Source organism: Silene latifolia, chromosome 9, assembly GCF_048544455.1.
Source record: "Silene latifolia isolate original U9 population chromosome 9, ASM4854445v1, whole genome shotgun sequence".
NCBI lineage: Eukaryota > Viridiplantae > Streptophyta > Magnoliopsida > Caryophyllales > Caryophyllaceae > Silene > Silene latifolia.
Genome location: NC_133534.1, coordinates 71,446,550 through 71,467,512, shown reverse-complemented (window position 1 = coordinate 71,467,512; position 20,963 = coordinate 71,446,550). Strand labels below are relative to the sequence as shown.

The 20,963-nt window shown below is 38.9% G+C and overlaps 1 long non-coding RNA gene and 1 other non-coding gene across 2 annotated transcripts; both read left to right on the top strand.

Moving 5' to 3' along the window:
* The first annotated feature begins 2,363 nt into the window (after positions 1 to 2,363).
* On the top strand, positions 2,364 to 5,729 carry LOC141598157 (uncharacterized). The gene is made up of 3 exons (XR_012523280.1): positions 2,364 to 2,517; positions 4,397 to 4,447; positions 5,470 to 5,729. It is a non-coding gene; the product is annotated as an uncharacterized LOC141598157 (long non-coding RNA).
* Positions 5,730 to 12,498: 6,769 nt separating this feature from the next.
* LOC141603739 (small nucleolar RNA R71) lies at positions 12,499 to 12,605 on the top strand. Its single transcript, XR_012525596.1, has one exon. It is a non-coding gene; the product is annotated as a small nucleolar RNA R71 (small nucleolar RNA).
* Positions 12,606 to 20,963: the final 8,358 nt, after the last annotated feature.

Genomic DNA, 20,963 nt, shown 5'->3' with positions numbered 1-20,963 from the left:
TAAACATTAATTAAATTAAAGAGAAAAGGGAAAGGAAGAGTTACAGAAATAAATCCGGAAATTAGAGATGAACAAAGTAACCGTAGAAAAGCAGCGTTTGATCCTCTATTAGATGCTGCTTAAACTGTTCTATCGTCTTCCTATTTATAGGAAAGATGATTTTATTAACCCTAATGACGAAATAAAACAAAAAGCCCGAGCCCATTAGAGAAACCACTCGATCGAGTGATTTAAAACCACTCGATCGAGCACAATCAGACTCAAACCATTCGATCGAGCAAAATAAATACTCGATCGAGTAAACAATAAATAGACACTGTTCGATCTACTTGAATAAGTACTCGATCGACCTATTATTTGATCTAAAACCACTCGATCGACCAATAAAGTACTCGATCGAGTGATATCTAACTTCAACAGCTCAAAATCTCGTTAGTTTCAGCTTTGACTTGTCTTTTAGCTCCCGAAACGGCTTCACGCATTCCAAGACAGCTACATTTCCGCTCCAAATTCACTCTTCCTCCAAATGCATGCAAAACGGACGGTAAAAGGCTTGATTTCACTACTTTCTGGTCCTTTCCTGCAAATAGAACAAAATAAACCAAAGTAGCATATTCGGCGCATTTCGTAGCATAAAACTACGATAATAGCATAGAAATACGTGCATAAAAAGGCCTAAAAGGACTATATAAAATGCACGTATCACGGCCTTTCCTAAAAACGCCCATGAAGACACCACCTGGAGAAATAACGCAGCAAATGCTGCGCCCTTTGGAAACACCACAGCTCTTGCTGCGCCTCTTCTCCACCTCGGTTTCCTACGATTTCCGCGAGGATCATTCCTAAAATCGATTTTGGCTCAACTATCGTATTCCTATAGGAATATGTTTTGTGATATATGGAAATTTTTTATTTCCTTACCAATTTTAATTCCAAATTCGTTGCGGAATCCTATTTTGATGCGGGTTCGCTTTTCGAGATGATATCGTCACTTCACATTTCGTCACAAGCACACTTGCTCATTTTATTTCTTTTTTATTTTTATTTTGGGGAATCATTTCGATCCCTCACTCGTCTTAAAATTTTCTAGACTTACTTTCTTTCTTTCATTTCTTTTTTTTTAGGAGGAAGCACTCCCATAATCCGTCGCGCGTCGAGTCATTTTGTCGAGTCATTTTTGCTCACTAATAGGGTACTTTTTTTATTTTTTACTAATTTATTTTTATCTCTACATTTTCGACTTGATCAAGTTGCATTTTGCGCTGTTTAAGGCCATTATTTATGTTATATACGTGATATTTAGTTTTTCTAAGTGAATTTCGGTGGCATGACGGCGTAAACCGTCAAAATGCCAAAACTGTTTCCAAGCTAACCTGCAGGTACCAACATATTTCACACCTGCAGTAGCAAATGGCTTGCAGGCCATGATATATATACAACAAAACATTCATATGTATGACAAAATTCGAGGTCATGCCCAAAAGCAAAACAAAATGTACAAAAATACAAGTCTAGCTGAGGCGATCAGCCAAACGACCCCTCAACTCACTACTACAAAAATAGACCTAATGCAACATTTCGTGTGCAACACTTACGGTTTGTGTTGCAATTTTCAGTTAATTAAGCAACGCTTAATTTATAAATGTTGCTTTTACTTACATAGGGCAACACTTTAATATAAGTGTTGCAATGTATTACTCGAAGTGCAACGTTTTTATACAAATGTTGCATTTTGTCGCAACACTTGTGCAACACTTATATCACATAAGTTATAAACCCTTTATAAAAATTTCATTTTTTTGTTCAGCCGCTCAAAACATTTTACTGAAAATTTTGTTTGTGCGCCACTTTTTATTTTTTGGAATCTCCCATCAATAATCAATATTATTATTCAATCTTTCAATTCTTTCCATCACGCGTCATTCAATTCATTTATTTGATACAGTAACAAAAACTCTTCGATATTCTTCGTCCTTTCTCATTCGACACTTCCACCGTCTCTTTGCTGCTCCTTTCTCATTCGATCTTCTTCGTTTCTCTTTCATGCCACTACTACAATATGGAGAAAAAGCATCATTAATAAATAACCAAAAATTGTGATACATGGTTTCTTAGGTAAAAGAAACCATTTTTCAACAATAGATGGTTACTTATCAATATCAAAGAAACCATTTTACTGAAAAATGGTTTTTGGTATTAAAATCTATCTATCTATCTATCTATCTATATCTATATAAAATTATAAAACAAAACCAGCTGACATCATTAATTACACGTGGCACCCTCACGTTACTTATTTTCCCGCTCAACTAAAGCCCTATACTACGTTTTTCTTATTTCATTCACTGCCGTCATGTTTTGCAGCCTTCGTCAAAATCAAATTTCAATTCCTCTTCTTTATATTCCACTGCCGTCATTCTTTACACTACTCTTTTGAGTTCTCAATGAAGACAAAAACCCCACTTTCTGATTGTCAACATCGCTAAACAAATTGGATGTATTTTTATGAACAATCAGGTTAGTGTATTCAACTGTGTTAATTTATTTGTTTCGTATTAACCTAATTTGTTTGTTGTATTTTAAAGTTGATAATCGATTTGTTTGACTATGTTCTTCTACCCATTTAAAATCTTGGCTATTTGGTTATGGAATTGAGGCTAAAATCAAGCCTGAAAATTAAGTTTGCGGATGGTTCTTGAAGATCCAGTTTCTATCGAGGATCGATAGGATGATACAATCAATTTGTTAGGATCTGATCATTGGATTTTAAGTAGCTGTTAGGATACTAATTATTTTTATTAAATCTGAGATTTTATGATTTTTATTTTGCTTAATCGTTTAAAACTGGTCATGGTTTGACGCCATTTGAAGGATTCATTAATTTTTGTTAATTATTTTTGAGGAATTTCATCGAATTATACATTTATTTTTACAATTGCTATTTTTTTTTTTTTTTGACAGTGGCGAAAAGATGTATTACATAAGGTTCAGACTCTCCGAGCCCATAATACATCCACTAATTAAAGCTAAAACAATATCAATAATAATACAAACTAATAAACTTAAGATTGTAGGGAGTAAAACGGAATATGGATAACGAGCATTTGCACCAGCTTCACCATCACAACTGACGTCTAAAGACCGCTGGCACATACGAGCCGCCGGGTGGCAACAACAAGGCGTACAATTGCTATTTAATTATCCATGTTTTTAGTTTTCATGACAGTTGAATTAAGTAAACTTTTTATGCATTTGATTTGTTTTCTAATTGCTTTCAGTTTCAAAGAATTTGGTAATTATGAAGGTTAAGAGAATTTTATCGGTTAGTAAGCTGGAGATTAATATGCTGGCACTTCACAAATATATGGAGAATATTTATAAAGGGTGGATTGCATCATCAGATATATTCATAACTTGTAGTAGCCTCATATATATAATTGCTGCTGGTGTTTGATCGTAATGTTGATTCATAGTACTGTCTAGATTTGGTTTTCTTAGTTTTAAATATTGCAAACGAAATCGAATGAATTGTGTACTGCTCGAAATCATCATTACATTCAGCTTTAATCTTAGAGTAGTTCTTGCTACTGATAATTGGTTGCGCAAAATTTATTATGTTTCATTTAGTTTTAGTTATTGATTTGCCAAATCTGTTCCAACTTTCTTCTCAGTGAAATTTGTTCATGCCCATCTGAATCATTCTGTTCCTTAGCTTTAGTTTAATTGAAGTCTTGGCTCTTCGGTATATTCATCATTTCAATGAATGGTTCGAGTTTTGGGAGCAAGTGAGCAACTATAGTTTCTAATATAGCTCTCTCTTATATATATTGTATGGAACACAAGCAAACTAGATATCAATCGCTTAGCTTTAGTTTAATTGAAGTCTTGGCTCTTTATTTTGATTTGTGAAATCAGGGGCACAGGGGATAAAAAGGATGTTGAATTGTTGATACTCCACTACCCTGTCTAGTGTTTGTTACAATAATCAGGTATTGCACTTATTAGTCGCTCAAAACTTTGTCAATTAGCTTTGTTTTGGACTTTTGGTTAATGTATTTGATTTTAGTCGAGAGTCACATGGATTAAAGCCTTACGGATGACAATTCTTAATGACATTTTTTGGCTTATAAACATTTGATGTACAATCTATTTAGCAATCCCCTGTTGTTATTTGTATCATAAGATTGACTATTAATAATGTGCTTTGACCATTTCATAATTTGATGACTTGGATTCCTTGGATTATATGCATCTTTGGCAAGCAAGTCTTTGTTCTACTTTCCGTAAGCTAAGACATTCTACATTCCAATTTATTTTTATTGGAGTACTTTTTTTTTTAGCAATAATGATACGTTCTTATGACTTATAATTGCTTTTTGTTTTTGATATAATTCAGTCTGTTACAGTTAGAGGTCTAGCTATAAAATGAGTTCAATGCTACATAAAGGTGAAGTAACTTGTTCCTTTTGATTCTGTTTATAAGTTGAGTCGACCCGTAGTTTCATCTAAGCTTTGTATACATTGTGGGAGCTTCTTACTAGTGCTGATCTTTGAGGTATATGGGATTGTTCTCCTTCCTATTTCCTATCATCTACTTTCCTATCCCTCCATCTTACTCATGCTATTTCCCTTTTCATGTGTATCCAAACAAAGTTTAATGTCGCTAGATCTTCCTCATGCTATTTCCCCTAACTATTAGGGTTTGTTACAACTTAGAACCACGAGGTATTGCACTTATTAGCTATGTTACTCTGACTCGGCTTCAAGTGTCGGATACCTTTGTTTTCAGCAAAATATTCGATTTTTTGGTCTAAAATGAAGTGTTGAAGTGCCGGAGTATTAGAGCTTCTAGTGCATATTGGACTCAATATCCATGTCATACTTGATCAGTTTGTCATTTATCATTCGTATTCAGAGCTTCTAGTGCATATTGTCATCCCATAAACTGATTTTTAGCACAACTAACCCACCCATTACAGCAATTGTTGTACCAGGTCACCTATGGTGGTGCATGCTTGTGTACCTCGAACCATTCGGACCATTGATAAACCTTATTAGTAGCATGAGGCGAGTAGGTAGTTAGAGTAAATTATGTAGGTAGATAGAGTAGTCAATAGGGCTGCTATGATTGGAACTTATGATGCAGAATTATTAGAGTAAGGCGGGTTAGTATGCTTATCCTGTGAAGGTAGAAAAATGGCCTGGCTATCGAAAAAACGAGAGGGTCTCCGAGTCTTTGGTGTGATTATTATGGCTGGACAGGCCTACCTTTGCAGATCAAACTCAAACGTTTCACATAGGCTACACCTTGTGTACAATCACGTACTCTATTTTCTGCACATCCTTGTTAATTAGTTGTTCTTTAATGCATTATTTACTATTTCGTGATAATTAAGTGTGACGTATCATCTATGCCTATTGAGCCTTTGAATCCTCAAATCTAATAATGTTCTATTTTTTATGTTACAGGTTGCATTTGAGGTATTAACAATGATGACGGGTTGATTTTTTGTCCGGCTGGCAACATATATATGCTCACAATACAAGAATGAAGACTTATAATTAGTAGCTTTCAAATAGTCGTTAAAAATTATTATTTGTTCTATTTAAACATTTGTTATATTTGTTTTAGTTAAATAATTGAACATTTGCGATCGAAGTTCTACTTTTGATCCTTTTTTTAAATGTAATTGACATATATTTTTGAGACTGAATCAATTGAATGCACAATTAGAGAGAATTACAATTGTTGCGTGCCTTACAAGTCCTTATGTCGTTGCACTTTATTAAGTGTTGTTTTTGAATAAATTAGTGTTGCATTTGTTTATTATAAGTGTTGTTTTGGGACGTAACGAGTGTTGTGTTTCCAAAATAAAAATGTTGCATTAATTTGATATAAGTGTTGCTTATCAACATGAAAAGTATTGCATTAGTTCAGGAAGTGTTGCTTTTTTTACATAAGAAATGTTGCATTAGAAGATAAAAAATGTTGCCTTTGCAATTGAAAAAGCGTTGCATAAACATGACCAATGCAACACTTTTCAAAAGTGTTGCTTCAGATTAAAAAGTGTTGCATTAAGCGTTGCAATGACCTAATGCAACAAGACCTGATGTAGCACTTGATTAAGTGTTGCATAAACTCTATTGCAACATTTATATGACATTATGCAACAATAGCAAAGTGTTGCTATAGAATCTAAATGTAGTAGTGACTCTACCACCATCGCCTTAAGAGTGGCAATGTCGGCATCTCGAACCTCCAACTGCCTCGACAGGTGGGCCGTCTCCTCACGTGACTCGTCCAATTCACGCTCCCTCTGAAAGGAACAGAAAGCCGATAAATGCAAGCACTTCGAAAGTACTTCAAATGTTCATGCATATTAAAAAAAAAAGGGACAATCGTACCTGCTGATACCCGTCGCTGTGAGTACCAAAGATAAAATTTATAAACTCCTATTAAGACTAACCTAGGCTAGTGGTAACAGGGTCGATCCACAAGGAGGCAGTTGTAAATTCTAGTTGTTCTATGATCAGTCTAAGGTACTATTATGGGGGTTGAATTGAGTTGGTCTAAGTCTAAAGATAACAAAGCTAATAAACGAAATAAACAGATAAGAGAAAGGTACTAGGATGGTCGGGTCATTACAGCTACGGCGGCAGCAAACTAGGTCGGTCTGAATTAAACACAAGTAAGGCGGGAAATAAGAGGTCCTCTCGGTCCACTCCTAACAAATAGCATCTCTCGATCTCGCTATAGGTCCCTAATGTCACTAATACTAACTTTCGTCCTGAAAAGTGACTAATGGTCTAAACTATACCTATCTTTCGATCTTAGCACAGTTTAGTCGAATTAATTGACGGTCAAATAACCTTCCCTATCTTTCGATCTAATGGGTCGGTCACAAAAGAGGTATCTAACTGGTCGCATGCATTCGATTCGTTAAATACAAGTTTAAAAACAATTAAAACGAAGATAACCTTACAAGATCAGTCGATCGACCAACAATGTCGATTGATTGATCGACACGCGGGTTCAGTCCGTGTCTAACCTATTGCCGCCTAGCCATAAATCGCCTACATCCTAGCACAAGCTATTTAGCTACTCATGGCAATGATGAAAACTACAACAACGCTAAAGATTAAGACTAAAGGATTCATGCTTGAATTGATAAAGAAAACAATAAACATGAACGATAAATCGGCTTAGGGAATTAACTAACAATTCTATACTAACGAAAATAAAGAAGAACAGGAATTAGGGCAGAGGAATACCGAGATTTCAAAGGAAGATTAAGATTAAGAACTGAAAGATCCGATGCAAAGTCGATATATCAAACCCTAATTCGGAAATAAGCTAGAACTAAAAGTATTATCGTGATATGAAACTTGATGATAAAAATCGAAAGTTATGTTACGTTATATAGCCAATAAGCACAACAACTATTTCCTAAAACCTAAACTTCACGGGCCTTGAGTTTCTCAATCTTTTAATTCCGTCGGGAATCGAAATCTGGTCGATCGACTACTCAGGCTGGTCGATCGATCGCTCCTCAAAGCAACGATGAGGTTCGGAATCCGATAGGTGGTCGATCGATCGATGTGGATGGTCGATCGACCGGATTAGCGCTACTTGACTTCTTTATTCTTCGTGGACTTGTCTTTTGGGCCTTGGATCGCGCACCAAGCTCGTTCCTTAAGCAATTTCTTCACGTCATTTACAATGCGACTTACTCGGGACGGATTTGGCTTGATTTCCGCTAAATTCTCCACATTTTCGCAATAAAGTACAAAAGCACGAAAGTAGAGGAAAATAGAGAAATATGGGCATATATAGCACAATTGAGCTCTGAAATGCGTGTAAAAAGAGATGTAAAACATCATATAAATGACACGCATCAAATCTCCCCAAACCAAACCTTGCTTGTCCCCAAGCAAGAACTAGACTCGATCTAATGACCTAATGGAACGAGTTCAATCTCGAGCGAAATGCAAACTGTAAGGCCTAAACCAATTTAATGCACAACCAACAATCAATTAGTAATGTGAATCATGCAAACGAATTATAAAGTCGTCAAAAACTGCTGAACCGTTGACTGTAGAGACTTATCAAATTGGACTCTCGCGGGTCGCTCAAATCACTCAATTAAGCACGGGTGATATATTTGTAAGATAGAAAGAATTAATTTTGTAGTGACTCTCACCTAACTACGACCTATGAAAACATGCCAACAATAAAATATGAAAATGACCTCTACGACCGTACATATGCATTCCAACCAACAAATGACCATTGACACATGCCGAGGTATATATATGGAATTGTGAGGTATGGGTAAGAAGAGGCAAAACATTTTATGGTAAAGTGGGGGTACAGGTGATCAAGCTAGTACCAAAACGGAACCAAGTGACAATATCCAACTTCTTGCTCAATAACGAACGAAACGGTGCTATAACGAGCACAAAACTCACAATCTCCAACTATCAAATCAATAAAACTCCCCATAGGATATAAACGAAACATGGGAGCAAAAATCGCCAAAAGATAAGGATTAAATTATGCGAATTGATTTTTTTTTTTTTTTTCTTCCTTTTTTTTTTTTTTTTTTTTTCTTTCACGGACATCAGTCGATCGACCTAAATGAGCGATCGATCGATACGCTGTGAATAAAAGACAGAGACGTTTTTCTCTTTTTCATTTCTTTTCTCCTTTATTTCATTTTCCCAACCAACATCTCAACAGAGCATATGCTACCAAAAACGAGTAACAATCCCAAAAACTAAACTACTAGCTTGAAAAAGGACAGGCTATATGTAGGATGTAGTAAGTAGGACAAAAAGGATATTTTTGGCATAGTGAAGCTTATGGGTAAAATGAGAAAAGGGGACCTCTACCACATGTGTCAACTAACCACAAACCGAATGCATACAGGTATTAAGTAGATCAAATTCATAATTATGCAAATTAAGGAAACATGCCTCATAAGGAGTACTACTCACATTCCTAGATGAACTGGTCATGAATGATACCAAACTATAAGCTCTAAAAACTCGAATATATGATGTAGGTTGCCAATTTTCAAAGTCAAGTTTCAAGTTCAAAGAAGAATGTAACGAAAACTCGTAGATATGCATTTACGATTCTACTAATAACATGTAAGTCAAGCAAGGCTCAGGCAAAACAGATGCAAATGCTAAATCATCCTTGAAATACTACCGTTCCGACTCGACCTATATGCTAAAATAAACGTGCATTTTATGGGATTTTTTGAAATTTTTCAATTTTTTTTTTTGAATTTTATAAATAGCGAATGTGAAATAAACAATGCAAAACAAAATTTAAACGTGAATGCAAGCAAATGAATGAAGTGCGACGCAAAACCCTTCCCCAAACCAAATCGCACAATGTCCCCATTGTGCAAAATCATGTGATGAAGGAAAGAGAAAATGGGAATTTGCGAGAAAAGGGAAATTAAAACATAATGACATAAAGTAAAGACTTGGGAACTCACAAGACTTTTTAAGCGCAAAGAAAGGAAACCTCCCAAACCAGCGTGAGCTAGGAGGTTTTGTGAGCAGCAGATGCTATCAATAAGGACCCTGAAAAGACAATTAGAAACCACGCATAAGACTGAAGAAAACAATTTTGAAACGTAAATATTGTGCACAAATGAGACAAAAGAAGAAATAGACAATTCGACGGAAAATAAAGTGGAGTAGAAGACTCCCTTAGGACCGCATATCGACCAAACACAGCAGGGGAGAGGTCGTGAATGAACATAGCAAAGAAGATGGTCGATCGACAGTGTGCTCGTGAACAGTAGCTCCTGTAACCTGCAATTCAGTCGATCGACCAATGGTGCCAGTCGATCGACTGAAAATACTGCTGCAGCGTCTTATTTCTTCGTAATTGCTCAATGATTTGAGCTAATAAGCTCTAATTACCTGCAAATGCACAATAGTACGCGCCAAAAAATGCGCAAAACCCAGAATGAAGTCTAAAGTACTCAAAAATCCTAAGCAAACAAAATAAAAGCGAAGTTTTCGCGCACACAAAAGTAATAGAAAATAGTTCGAAAGCAATAAAATGAAGTTTATAACGAACTCGATCAACTAATAGTTGATCAAAAAGGACCACGGTATGGCCCACTTCGTCGGCTTTCCCGGCTACTAGAGGTAGCCTCAATGGTGCTCATCTTATCGGTTGCACCCTTCCCGGCTTCGACAGACGGAGAATTCGGTGATCGGCGTCGTCGACTTCCCAATCAAGGACTCCCTCGGAACCATCGGAGTCCAAATCAGCCCATCTCACCTTGGGCTGGCTCATCCTCTACTTCTTCATCAGTCCCATAGCTTAAGCATCCAAGACCTCCTCTTGAAACGACCGCTCTGTCGCGCACTGGAGCATCCAGCGGCTCTTCCTTCCCCAAACCAGCTCCTGCGATGTCTAAAACAACAAGTTTTTCCTCCTTCTTGCTCCCAGTTCGGGGCGGAGGGGTTAGCACAGCAGTAGATATAGGGACAGGTAATTCAGGAAGCACAATATACGATTTCTTTTCAGAAACCGTGTTACAGGTGACAGGCCACATGGCATCCCTTTTCTTAGCCGGTGGGCAAAAACAATAGAGTGCTTTCCCACTTTGAAGGTCAAGGTTCCTAAACCGCGTCGATGATCGCACCAAAGAAGTGTGCGAGAAATGGCCTACCCAAAATGATGGGAATATGGTCATCCTCGGGCATGTCAAGGACAACAAAGTCGACAGGGAAGAAAAACTTCCCTATCCGGGACGGGTATGTCCTCTAGGACTCCTATGGGCTCGACCGCAGATCGGTCACCATCCGGATCTGTCATCTCGGTAATAGCAAACCTGGTCGGTTTAAGCTTCCTAGCTAGACTCAAGGGCATGACACTTATGCTAGCCCCTAAATCACATAAAGCCTTTTCGATAGAAAAGGTACCTATGCTACAAGGGACGGAAAAACCGCCGGGTCCTCTAACTTAAGGGGCGCGAGTGTGAGACAGATAAGAACAAGACTCCTTGGTAAGTGCGACAGTGTGCCTTTGTTTCAAGTGACCGCTTTTTAGACAACAATTTGTTTCATAAATTTGGTGTAAGCGGGTACTTGGTTAACTAGCTCAAGGAAGGGGACTTGCACATTCAGACTACGGATAACTTTCTCAAACTTACTGAAAGATACCTGTTCCTTGGTTGGCACGAGTCTCTCCGGATATGGGGCTGTAAGGAGCACCTTAGCCCTCTCCTCCAATTCGCGCGCGCCGGCGTCCTTGGACTTTGGCTGAAAGTCCGTCACCTTCTCCTTGTTGAAGCTAGACCCTTCCTCAGACCGTCTCAAATGAGACCCATTGACCGTCATTGGATCGAACTTCGGAGCCGGGACCGACCCATCAGACACTGGAGTCCGCTTCTAAAATCTTCGGGGATTGTGGTACCCGAAACAAGTGGTCTCGTAAATTATTTGGCATTAAAGGACGAGACTCTTCAATATCAGTGATGATAGTGGTCGATCGACCACCTTCCTCGATCGATCGACCGGTATGCACAGTTCCAGAAGCTCCTGGAACCCGTATTTCAGTCGATCGACTAGGGATATCAGTCGATCGACTGAAATTCCTGGCAGACTCCTTTTTCTTTGATTTGTTCGTTGAAGCTTTCTCTTTGCTTGTTTCTGGCTCATCTTTCCCAACAGCATCCTCAATCATAGCAGGACCGTCAAGGGTGGACCCGCTCCTCAATGTGATGGCATTTAGGGTCTCCTTTTGTTCGGGTTGAGTGGGTAAGTGCCCGGGAGCTCGAGTGTTGCTTTTGCTAGCTAGTTGAGCAATTTGGCTCTCAAGTAACTTCATCCCGGCCTCTCTTGCTTGGGACTCCTTTAGCAGCAGATTCTTAAGCTCAGAAAACTCAGAATTTTGTGATTGTTGCTGCTGCGGCACATAAGGAGGCTTAAAGTGCTGGCTTTTGTTGCTTTTGATGAGGTGGAACATACTACGTCTTCTTTGTGGCGGAGGTTGAGTTGGGTTTTGGACATTCTGGCTCCTCCAACTCAAGTTCGGATGCGGTGGCTCGTAGTATGAGTTGTTCTGCCTATAGTGTTGAAAGGCAGCACAAGATTCAAAGGGACTAGGGCAGTTCTTCGAGACATGGCCCTCAACTCCACACCTTTCACAGACGAACGGACCGTCCTGCACAGCATTGACTTGGTACATCCCACCTTTAGATGCTCCCCCTAGCTCATATTTGTCGAATCTCGCAAGAAGAGCCTCAAGTGCAAAGAACAGAGGATGATTCAGCAGACTCTCCTCCGGTTCCCTCTCGAATTCCCATACTCGGCCTTGTGGGTAGCTAGATCGTCAATGATCTTCCACCCCTTGGTTGCTCCTAAATTTTCAAACAAATCTCCCATTGGTCTGCAAAGATCCAAAATGGCCCTCGATCGTCGTACAACCCATTGTAGAAATGATTGCACAAACTCCACTTAGCAAACCCATGGTGCGGTATGGTTCGCACCAACTTCTTGAATCGGACCCATGCCTCATGGAAATTTTCATCTGGCCCTTGTTTAAAGCCCGTGATCTGAGCTCTAATGGCGATCGTCCTTGAAGCAGAAAAGTACTTCTTATAGAACGCCAATGCCAATGTATTCCAGTCAGTGATCTCCAAAGCAGCTCGGTCCAGATCTCTATACCATTCCCTTGCAGCATCGCGAAGGGAGAAGATAAACATAGTTTCCTTGATCGGTCCTGGGTCACGCCCCGGTGGTGGGGGAATAGAGCAGCGAGAGTCAATGAAGGTCTCCATATGTTTAGCTGCATCTTCATTTGCGACTCCCGAATCAGTTTCTCTCTACCATAGTGATGTAGGCGGGCTTTGGTTCGAACTTTTCGGCTTCTCCGGTAGTTCGAATCCCTTATATAAGTTCGCGGCCGTCGGCTCGGAAAAACTAGCTATACTCGCTTCCTCGGCCATGACTGAAAATTCTGGAGAAGTAATCTGTTTTCAGCCGAAGAGGTGGGTGAAGACTGTTGGTCTTCCTCAAACAGATCGTGCTCGAGATAGCTTGACAGAGTATTCAGCTCTTCCTCTGTCGACAATATCCTTCGTGCTCGTCTCAACCCGCGCAAAGATTTCTCTATCTCGAGTCAAATGGTAGTAATTCTCCACCCCGTGACTGCGCATAAGATGAAACTACAACAAGAATATAAGAAAAGTTTAAGGAACAAAAGTCCCTTAAATCGAGAAAGACCGAAAATAAAAACAACTAAAATTAGGACTATTGCCTCCCCGACAACGGCGCCAAAATTTGATACCCATTTGTGAGTACCAAAGATAAAATTTATAAACTCCTATTAAGACTAACCTAGGCTAGTGGTAACAGGGTCGATCCACAAGGAGGCAGTTGTAAATTCTAGTTGTTCTATGATCGGTCTAAGGTACTATTATGGGGTTGAATTGAGTTGGTCTAAGTCTAAAGATAACAAAGCTAATAAACGAAATAAATAGATAAGAGAAAGGTACTAGGATGGTCGGGTCATTACATTACTACTACGGCAAAGACAAACTAGGTCGGTCTGAATTAAACACAAGTAAGGCGGGAAATAAGAGGTCCTCTCGGTCCACTCCTAACAAATAGCATCTCTCGATCTCGCTATAGGTCCCTAATGTCACTAATACTAACTTTCGTCCGGAAAAGTGACTAACGGTCTAAACTATACCTATCTTTCGATCTTAGCACAGTTTAGTCGAATTAATTGACGGTCAAATAACCTTCCCTATCTTTCGATCTAATGGGTCGGTCACAAAAGAGGTATCTAACTGGTCGCATGCATTCGATTCGTTAAATACAAGTTTAAAAACAATTAAAACGAAGATAACCTTACAAGATCTGTCGATCGACCAACAATGTCATCGATCGATCGACACGCTGGTTCGATCGTGTCTAACCTATTGCCGCCTAGCCATAAATCGCCTACATCCTAGCACAAGCTATTTAGCTACTCATGGCAATGATGAAAACTACAACAACGCTAAAGATTAAGACTAAAGGATTCATGCTTGAATTGATAAAGAAAACAATAAACATGAACGATAAATCGGCTTAGGGAATTAACTAACAATTCTATACTAACGAAAATAAAGAAGAACAGGAATTAGGGCAGAGGAATACCGAGATTTCAAAGGAAGATTAAGATTAAGAACTGAAAGATCCGATGAAAAGTCGATATATCAAACCCTAATTCGGAAATAAGCTAGAACTAAAAGTACTGTACGTGATATGAAACTTGATGATAAAATCGAAAGTTATGTTACGTTATATAGCCAATAAGCGCAACAACTATTTCCTAAAACCTAAACTTCACGGGCCTTGAGTTTCTCAATCTTTTAATTCCGTCTGGAATCGAAATCTGGTCGATCGACTACTCAGGCTGGTCGATCGACTGCTCCTCAAAGAACAAAGATAGGTTCGGAATCCGATAGGTGGTCGATCGATCGATGTGGATGGTCGATCGACCGGATTAGTCGCTACTTGACTTCTTTATTCTTCGTGGACTTGTCTTTTGGGCCTTGGATCGCGCACCAAGCTCGTTCCTTAAGCAATTTCTTCACGTCATTTACAATGCAAACTTACTCGGGGGACGGATTTGGCTTGATTTCCCGCTAAATTCTCCACATTTCTGCAATAAAGTACAAAAGCACGAAAGTAGAGGAAAATAGAGAAATATGGGCATATATAGCACAATTGAGCTCTGAAATGCGTGTAAAAAGAGATGTAAAACATCATATAAATGACACGCATCACCTGCCGACTCGGGCCACCCGAAAGAGCCTCCACAGCCGTCGCTCGCAGCCGGTTGGCCATGCGCCACAACTCCGCATGCCTCGAAGGTGCCACCTGTGTTTCAATAATAAAGCCAAAATTAAAACCGTGTTCTTACACGATCATTTCAAGAAGGGAAAACACAGCCTAAACTGGGGGCTTACCCTCCTCACGACGTGCTACCACTCATCGAGTCCAGCCTCTGTCACCGCCTAAGTAAAAGACCGAATCTCCATCAGCACCGTCGTACCTGTAACACCTCCTTCTTACTCGGCCAAGGTAATTAAGGAATGTTACCGTCTAGGTTTCCCGAGGCAGTGAGATCGGAATTACAATTAAGAACTTCATTAAATAAATAATAAGTTTAGTTATTACAAACATAAACTAATGAATAAAATATAACTTATGACCACTATACTCATCTAATCAACTAAACTCGTCTCGTGACTCATCAAGCTCGTCCCGTCTCCTCCCACGTGTTATCTGAAAAACCAGTACTTAACCTGCTCCCCATATGATCGGAAATATCATATGGATCGACACAGGCCACCCCAGAGATAGGTGACAATTACACAGACACACAAACGTCAGTTTCAATAAATAAATAAAGTGTGACACGACTCGAGTGTGAATATGCAATATGACTATGATATGGATGACATAATATCAAGGGTGTAGGTAATGTTTTCGGGGATGAGTTAGGATCGGGCCGGAGGGTGAGGTGGGGCTAGTTCGGGTAAGTGGGAGGTTTCGGGCAATCTCTCGGTTGCGGGAAGCTTTATATATAGGTCCGTGTTCACCCTCCACGAGTATCCCTTTTTGTCTTTCCTATCCACAACCCAAAACATGCCCTTCATGTAGGCAATGTCAAAGTATGGCACCTCCGTACGCATGGGTCTATCAATAGCCCCCGGCTCATAACCCAAGAGGTTCTTGGCTAGCCTAGTCACTAGGGCGCCATAATCAAAGGAGCATTTCCCGGACTTGGTCATCCTCTCAGATGCCAGGCATACCATGGTCACGGGGCTAAAGTAAAAACGCCTCTCATAGTATGGATTGAGGTAGGAGCTTAGAAGTAGTACTTCCAGGGAGTTGAGTTTGCTATGGTGCCTTCTTCCGTAAAGTTGGTTGGTCATCAGGCGAAGTAAAACTTTCAAAACGGGGTGCTCCACATCGTTTATTTTCATGGCACTAACGTCAGTGTGTCGGTTACCCGTATAGAGATCGATGTATTTGGTGGCTTTCATTTCCTTCCCCACCTTTTCAAGAGTAAGGGAGGTCCTTTTTCCTACACCTAACCATTCCGCAAAGACATCGCTAGATAGGTGAAAGGAGGTGTTGTTGAGTCGAAAGCTCACGGTATGGTCTTTTGGATTGTAGAGGAAAGAGCTCAAGAATTCTAAGGTAAGGTTACGGTAGCTTATTTCCGCCAAATTATACAATCCCTCCATGTCAAGTACGCTAAAAATATCATGCACTTGCACCTCTATCCCCAAGGCTTCTAAGGCATTCTCCGATACACACCTAGTGGCGTTCATACGCCTTTCGGTGAGGGCTAAGAAGGTATTCTTATTGGGTTTGCTCTCAAACTCTAACCTCGGGTATCCCGGGTGGGTAATGGCGATTGTTTCTCCCACGGTTGCTCCCCGTGTTCCTTGACATGCTACAAAAGAAACCACACAACAAGGTATAGAAGGGGAAAGATGAGACTTGGAACTAACTTTGAAAATGGGTGAAATTTTCTCCCAATTCCCCAATTTAATAGTTAACCAGAAGTTTTCACATAGTGTTCTTGTGTTTTATCCAATACTAACATTTTCCATATTACCGACATCATGAGACTCCAAACATAATCTTTAAACATGAGCATCATTCTTATTCCTAACTAAATTCTCATGTGATGGTTGTTAAATTTTGAAACTCTTAAAATTTTAAGGTTGAAGACTCTAGTATAACAGGTTACTTGTTATTACACCTCAATGTAAACTATTAACGAGAAAAATTAGGGCAAGAGTTGACTTGATAAAATCGGAAATCCGGGTAGTTATAGTGCTTATTTTCAACACCCTCAAGGTCTTTAAGACGTATAATTATCAATGTGGAGTTCCTTAATACATTAAAACTTAAGATTTAAGGTAACCATGGATAAGCTAACCATATAGTAAGCATCAAAATGAAGTTTTTGACATGGTTAGTGTCAAATTTTGAGAAATTAGTTACATTTTTAGGATGAAAATTTCTTGGTTTACCTCATAGAGGGATAATAACCACCAAATTTCTAGTTTACTAACACTCTTAAACCATTCTTAAGACGTAAATCAAAGTTGTTCATGGCTACTTGGGAAGTTTTTCAAGAGTTTCATCCAAATTTTCAAGGCGGGAGATTTTGTTTTGAGACCACATACTACATTACCAATTAGGATGGTAGCCTTATAAAGCAATAAAACCAAGTTCTACTCATGAGAAATCAAAATTTGGGCATGACTTACTTATATTTCGAAAATTCAAGACGAAGTTTTAAGGCGAAATTTTCACATATCAAACAAGGTCCATCCCTAACAACAAAGGATAAGCCTTTGTTGTCCAATTAGACACAAGAACAAACATAAAAAATCCACATACAAGCTCATGTATCCATTTTTGTCTTCTTCAATTTAGGCAGTATACTTAACATAAAAATTTGGTTTTTAGCAATAACAATGGTGTAGAAAACTATTTACTACTATGAATTAAGTAAAAACATGAAATTAATTGACAAACCTTGAGCACATTAATGTAGATCTTAACAATTTAAGATGGAGGAAACAAGAGGAAGGGTGGTCTACTTACATTGATAATTAGAAGAGATTTGAGACGGAAAATTTGAGTGGAAAGCTTAGTCCAAGTAACAAATCACAAAAATGGAGTTTTGGAATGATTTTTAGAGAAATTTTGGTGTTGTTTGAATGAGGTGAAAGTGATATAAGAAGAAGATAAGGAATGAAGAAAAGGGGATTAAACCCGTGTAAATCCCAGCTCAACTCCACTCGGTCGAGTGGCGAGTTCACTCGGTCGAGTGAATTTTCACTCGGTCGAGTGCCCTATTTTCCAGGATGTTTCCAACTTCTGGAAAATGGTCCACTCGGTCAAGTGCACAGTTACTCGGCCAGTGTGGACTCGTACTCGGTAGAGTGGTTGCTTATGGTTGAAATTTTGAGTCGAATTAGAACGATGAAATCCCTGCAACACAAAGAGAAGGTTCGGGAGTCCACCGGCTATCGGTGACTCACCCGAGTTAGTTCATGCGTCCTCCTACCTACCGTCTTCGATACACTACCGTAGTGCTAGCAATCACTCTACCAACATCCGTTATTAAACATGCCACTCATATCAATCTAAGCATTCAATTTCCATAAACATTCATACATCCTTGGAAACAAATATACCGTACAAGAAACTTAATGCAAATCACATATTCATGCAACCATACTACTTCCCACATAGCGTTCACCCTTATTCTTAACCACCCACGTAGTGACCAACCGAGACAATAGGAACTAGTTTTGATATTAGGGCCCCACTCATCCAAAACCGATCTTCTATTGTACTCAAGTCGGGTTCATTTTATTAGACACCCCTAGATTCATTTTGCTTCATTGGTTTAGGTTCCAAAATCGTCGCTATGATACCACTTTGTAACACCCCATTCCTACCCGGCCAAGGTAATTAGGGAATGTTACCATCTCGGTTTCCCGAGGCAGTGAGATCGGAATTAAAATTAAGAACTTCATTAAATAAATAATAAGTTTAGTTATTACAAAGATAAACTAATGAATAAAATACAACTCATGACCACTATACTCATCTAACCAACTAAACTCGTCTCGTGACTCATCAAGCTCGTCCCGTAGCCCTGTAGATACCCGGTATCGGCACCTTCCAAAAACCACTCGATGATGATCGGACTATAACGTGTTCTTGATATGCGTGCGTGGATTGGCTATACATGAGACGGTTTAATGCACTACTCGGATATGAAAAATGATTTCATAAATGATTTTGTAACTTCATTTGCATTGAAAAAACATTATTTAGAGTTAAAACCGTTTCCGGACCCAAAACCGACTCAGAAACCCGCAACTCGAGTCAACCTGAGTCAACCCGAGTCTCGAATGTCAAAAATAATGCCATGAATGTCTTTATCATATCATTTCGATTAAAATGACCCTAATTAGAGTCAAAATCGACACCGGGCCAAAAACAGACTCGAAATTCAAATCTCGACTCACACGGGTCAAACCCGAGTCAAGCACACAAAGTACCTACCCCAAGTAACACCCAAATCATCTTATTAGATGCCCATATTGTTACACGACATCTTATTTTATTACCGCAAATCAAACCAACCAAATAATAAATAGAGCAAAGGCCACGTGCAAATTGAAAGGACAGTACACCCCTTTCAATCACTAGGTGGCTCGCGCCTCTTTGGGGTATCTGCTTAGCCTCTAACAAAACTCAATCGACCTACCACCCCACATTTCTCTATAAATACCCACCATTACACACTACAATCTTCATGCGAGCGTCCGCCCCTTCACCTCTCTCTTAAACTTCTAGACTCGACTTCCTAAGTCACAAAATCGACATGTGTTTACGACCTACCGATCGTAAACATAAGCCTTACACATTTTGTTTGGTACCGTCGCCGTGCATTCGACCGACCCAATCAACCAACTCAATTCATCAATCAACATGTTTTAATTAACATATTTTCAACTCATTTTCAAAACAAAATCCTTTTTTAAGGCACTTTTTAAACTTCTTTGGTCGTGAGTAGTCGCTACGAGAAAACCGTCTCTAAAGTCGTCTACATCGCAAACATCAATACACGTAAGTTTGAGGGTGTAAATATCTCATTTATTTCATGTCTTTAATGTTTTCATAAATTTATAAACATGAGTGATGCATAAAACGATTCAAACACAGGTTAGATGAGCCAGAATCGAGTTTTGGCCTGAGACAGAAGCCCCTTGCTATGCAAAAAGGCTCGCGCCTCAATGGGGTGTCCAGTTCAGACTCAAACGTGTTTGAGTTCGTCTTTCCTTCAACACTTTCTTTTATTTTTACTTCTTTCCTTTTACGGTTTTTACCATTTCAAATCATTTTTATGACAAATATTTTGACCATTACAAAAATCATCCTTGGTTCCTTATACCATGACGGTTTATTCTGTGACTCGATGATATTATTGGTTAATTACATTTTAATGGGTATTTTAACACCCTTTTCTTTTATTTACCATTTTTCTCATTTATTTACACTTGTAAGCATATTAGTCATAATTCATAATCATCCTTGGTTCCTTATACCATGTCGGTTTAATCCGAGTACGATGACAAACTTGACTAATTAAAAAATAAATGAACTTAACATAATTTGTTCAAATCAAACATTTTCCTTTTGCTTTTATTTCATTTTATTTTCATCTTTATCTTAGCCATATTACATGTCACCCTTGGTTAAAATAAATACCATGTCCATTTAATTCGAGTACGGTGATAAAATGGTTAAGCACACATATTTTACTTTTTTATTTCTAAACTATGGTTTTTAAACTTGCAAATCCGACAACGAATATTACTAACATAATAGTAATTATTCCGAGTCATGCAAATCATTCTTCCAAATCATTCAAACATAAAAATACGGTTTTAAACAACCTTTTTAAAAACCAGGAGGTACCTCTTGGCTCGCATTATGGCTCGCTCCCCAAGAGGCTGCCTGTTTCCACGTTTTAAAACCTGGGCAGAGCCCCTTCCCTCGCGAATAGGCTCGCGCCCCAATGGGACTGCCTGGCACTGTTCTGTCTCATGTTGGTACTTGTCTAAGATGCTCCCGATTACGGTTAATACGAATACGTGACGGATCAGATTGACGAGTTTGCATTTTATACTTTATGTTTTAAATGGATCGTGTTAAGCATCATAACCCGAATTTGGTAAATGGATGTTTAATTTCCGTTTTCACATGCAAATCAATCTAAATTCAACTTTGACATCAATTTCATGCTATGTTGATAAACAAACCGACTTAGCAAACTTTCACATGTTAGGTTAAACTTTTGTATGCGCATTCATGCATTTAAACTG